This window comes from Balaenoptera borealis (genome assembly GCF_965194805.1).
Source record: "Balaenoptera borealis genome assembly, chromosome: 10".
NCBI lineage: Eukaryota > Metazoa > Chordata > Mammalia > Artiodactyla > Balaenopteridae > Balaenoptera > Balaenoptera borealis.
The window spans coordinates 105244896-105249963 of NC_138874.1; positions in this window are offsets into that span (position 1 = coordinate 105244896).

Sequence of the window (5068 nt, forward strand, 5' to 3'; positions counted from 1 at the left end):
CCCTGAAGTCAATACCACGCGTGTTAGTTAAATGGCTGCAAACCACCACTAAATGGATACGTGAAGTACATTTTGTGTGTCTATGCTGTCTTGTTTTTGTTTTTTTTTTTTTTGTTTAAATCAAAGCCTATTGCTAGAACTAAGGAATTTCAAAACTTCAGATTCTGGTTTAAAACTGCAGCGATTGGAGATTTTCTCTGAGCTCCCTATTGACTCTTGCTCTACGCTTTTCTCCTCCTCCATATGCCTTTCTCTTCTTTACTTTTTTTTCCCTCACCTTCTGTATCCCCAGCAAAATTACTGCCAAAATTTAACTAATTTCAGTCATTTAATTTTTTATCATGAGTTTTAAGTCCCCTTTTCCAAGAGGCGTTTATACTTTCAAAGCTATCTCTAATAGTGAAAAGGAAGTCTCCATATTCTGGCAAGCAAATGAGAGACAGATTCTCTTTGGGGGAAGGAATGGGCAGCTCAAGTCCTTGACATCAGGTCCCACTAGCTGCAGCACCCTGAGTGGATGCAAGAGTTTGGTGTGGAAGTGAAGTTCCCCCCTTGGCTCTCAGCTCACTACCCCAGATTTACTGAAATTGAGCATCAGATCCTTTCTTTTTTATGCTAAGGTCCTCCATGCTGCCAGAAAACCACTGGAGTGGTGCTGAGGTCTAGAAACCTCTTGTCAATCCTACTGTTGTACATGTCATTGCAAATGTATTTGAGCTAACAGGGAACATCTAATAGTACATAAATTCAAATCCCTCCTGTTTTTCTTGTGAAAGATAATAATTTGTTAGCTTAAATAAGATGCAGGCCCTTTCTGAGAAGTATCATTCTGTGAAATTAACACCTAAGATCTTTTTCCTGATAAGAAGCTTGCAATTAATAGTTAACTATGAATATCAAGCCAGGATTTCTTACTTTCAACTAATCATGACTACAATAAATGAAGAAAGCTTTAGTTCAAATACACAGCTGATTTTACCTAACAAGAGAACCAAGAGTACCCCAATTAACGAGTTAATAGTTCAATCATTCATCTATTCATTCATTCAAAAAATAACTTATTAAATACCTGTTACACACTAGGCCCTGTGCTAAGCCAACAGAGATATAATAATAATAGCTAATATTTATTGATCACTTTATGGTATATTAGGCATTTTCTAAAGGCTTTACATGTAATGTCTCATTTAATCCTCACAGGAGGTACTGGCCTGTCTCTAACATTTGCCAGGTTAGAAGCAAGGGTAAAATAGAGGACTCTAGCCTATCTCCCTTCTCTCCCCACCTACAGCATATCTTTCATCACACAAGGAGCCTTGCATCAATTGGTGTAGACACCTTGACCCAAACATCCAAGCTGTGTCCACCTTCCCACTCCACACACAGCAGATCCTTAGTTACCTACCATAAGGTCTCTGGGTATACACACCAGAGACACAGACTAGCTTTGGGAGGATGGACCTGGGGAAAAGCCCAGCTAGCTCTGGAAGCTTGCTCAGAGCTATTTGGGTAGGAGTCCTGGGATCTCAAGTATCAGAAGTATGGCCTAGAAGAGGCAGATACAGGGATGGAACTGCTTGCCCATGGGGTGAGACATAGCCAGAAGAGAGTTAGAGCAGGGTCTTCTAAAGCACAGGGTCCAGGGCAGGAGCCTTAGTTGCCTGGGTCTAAAGGGCAGTATCAATGAGGAAGGTATAATTATTATCCCCAATTTGAAGATGAGAAAACTAAGATCAGAGGTTAAACAACTTGTCTTAGGTCACATAGCTAATACCTGACAAAGCCAGGATTTGAAAGCAGACAGGCCCTGGAGTCAGACTGCATGGGTTCAAATCCTAGTTCTGCCCATTAGACAATGTTGTCCCTCCATGGATTAATGAAGAAAATAGTTCTCCGTTGTCATAGAGTTTATTGTGTAGTGGAAAATAGACAAAAAACAAATTTAAAAACTGAATAACTATATAATTATGTACTTTATAGTATAAATTATAAAATATAAATGCTATAAACAAAGGGTAGTGGTAGGAAATGTAACCAGTGGGTCCAGGGACAAGGAAGCTCATTTGGATAGAGGTCATTATAAAAGGTCTTTCTAAAGAGGTTACACCAAGGTGACAGCTAAAAGATGAGAAATGGTCAGCAGCCATGCAAAGACAAGGGAAGGAACAGTCCAGTCACAGGATCTAGTGTACATATGGAAAGCCTGAAGACACCTGTCCAAGTTAATTCAAAACACCTATTTTGCAACCAACTTCATTCATTCTCTCATTCATTCCTCCATTCATTCATTCAAAAAAATCTTTCTAAAAGCCTATTTTACATAAGTTCTATAGTAAAAGTAGGATACATCAGGACAAATCCTGACTTTTGGAAGTTCATAGTCAGCCTAGTAGGGAAGTGTAGATGCCCAAACAACTACAAAAATGGTGAACATTTATTAGCTGCTCACTAGGCAACAAGTGCTATACTAAATTCCTTACATCCATTATTTCATTTAATTTTCACAGTAACCCTATGAAGTATGTACTATTATTGTCTCCATTTTATAGATGAGAAGCTGAGCAGCTAGATAACTTGCAATGGTCACATAGCTGGTAAATGGCTGAGCCATTTAACTACCATATTAAAATGTATTTCCAATATGTCACGCAAATTGGAGGAGAGAAGAAAATTTGCAGGCAAGGAGAAGAAAAGCAGCTCGACTTTTACATTTCATTGATTACCCTAACATCTGGAACCTACTAACACCAAGATAAGGGTAATGCCAAGTTCTCAGTAGTCCTGCAACTTCTCTGAACTTGCTTTAAATTTTACCTCCCTGACATGGACCCTGAGAGTCACTGGTCAGAAGACAACTCACTAACCCCTCTCAGGTCCCAATCTGTGTCCCTTAATCCTGTCTCCTTCAGATGAGCACCAGAGATCCACTCGACCCCTGCCAGTTTAAGGGGTAGCTTTTGCACCTGGTCATGACCCTTAGGATAGCATTAGTACCCCCTAGACACTGTCCCTCTCCTGAGCTTCCTGTAAGTAGAACTCTAGCTGCCCATAGCCCAGGACCCCTCCAGCCATTGCTGAATATATCAGAATTTTTGGAGAGGGGAAAGGGCGGAGGCAGCACAAGGTGGGGGAGGGGGCAGTGGTTTGTTTGGGTTTTTTTTTTAAGTCCTGGCATTTTGAAAATATTAGTTTAAAGCACATAGTTTTCCCCCTTTAGCTAACTTCAGCTAATTCTCATTTTTCTAATTGTACATCCGTGTACTTTCATTAAAAAGCTAATGGTCTCAAACCACTCTCAGCAAACACCAGATGATCCTCCTTGGCAATCCCTAATACACTTTGTGCTGACACAGTATCATAAATTAATAAAGTACATATCAAAGCATATAATCAAACTCTCATTGGCTGCATGTTTTGGAAACGTTTCATTTTTAATAACAAATTCATAGGCGTGAGAATCTCTAATACTCCTCACCCTCCAGTACCTAAATTTTATAACTTAGGAGAGTTCTTCCGTAAACGTATTCTAGCAGAGGCCCTTAACTTATAGTTCATGAACCCTCTGAACTTGTATGTACAATTGTAAGTGTGTATGTGTGTATTTCTGGGAAAAGGATCTATAACATTCATCAGGTTCTCAAATGAAACACAACTTCCAAAAAATTAAGAATTACTGTTATTTCAGTGATACCACCACAAATCTTTGTTCCTCTTGTACAATTCTGCTATGTGTAAACTTATTTTTGTGTTGCCTGGGGGAACTATGAGGATTCCAGTCTCAGTCATTTGTACCATTTCTACCAGGGATGTTTAGAAGAATAGGGAACTGAGAATAGGAACAGGAAGTGCAGTAGTTGGCAAGACAGGAATAGAACTTTTTACGACACCTTGGGAGAAATAAAGAAGTCCAGGAAAACATAAACCTGCTTTTGCACTGCCCTCCCGTGTCTGCAGGGAGGATGGGCAGAGAGCGTTGCTACAGCCTGGAATCATCCTGGTCAAAGCTAAGGCTCTCAAAGGGAGAAATGAGGAAATACAGAAGTCTTCCATGGGTTCAATTCCTCAACCCCTCCAGGGCGTTTGGGGTTGAAAAAAATAAGGTCTTATGAAGAAAAAGATCTTTTGTATTTTCTAAAATAAAACAATATAGGCATAATTAACTGAATTTTATACATCTTAAATTAGTAGAAATGGAAACTGTTCTATTATTTTTCACTTACCTTTTTCCTGATTGGTAAAATGTTCTAGGATCTCCTTGCCTCAGAGTTTCAACATAATATTCAGAAATCTGCATTGTTTTGTTGTAGATACTCTGCATCCTGAGAGTCACTACTTCACAAGCCATATAGAGGCTCCCCGGGTTTCAGGTTTGATGAGTCAGAGCTGTCCATTCCTGCCCTGAATTCCATTTCCTGGGTCCTACAGTGATCCCAGTACAAATCACAGCATAACTTGTGCATTTGAGATGGTAAAGGCTCTAGGTCAGCCTGTCACATAAATTACAGCTCCTTCATTTGCTCAATTATTTATCAAATAAATTCTGGGCACCTTCGTCGTGCTAGGCATTCTGCTAACCATTGAGGATGCAAAAGTGACCAAGACAAGCATGGCTTGATCCCTCATGGAATTTCCAATCTAGTGGGAGATGCAAGCTAATAATTAGATGCAATCATCACACACTGTGATACGCATTGTGATGGGAAGGCTCTAGGGGAGGCACATTAAAAGGGAACCTAAACTCCACTTGGAGGGGGATGGTCAGGGAAGACACAGGCAGTAATGGCTCAGCTGGGACCTAAGGAAAGAATATTGGTTAGAAAAGAAAAGAATGGGTCAGAGAAGAGTTGGAAGCACATGACAAACAACAATTACAGCAAGAGTAATAATAATCAGTATTACTAGAACAATCTTGTAAGGGGGGAGTAACTGGAGATCAGATGGACAGGGAGCCGGACGATTAAGACTGTGTAAGTCATGTTTAAAAACTTAAGACTTTTTTCTGAGAGCAATGGAGAGACATTGAAGGATTTTAAGCAAGAGACTAACAGGATGATTTGTATTTTGGAAG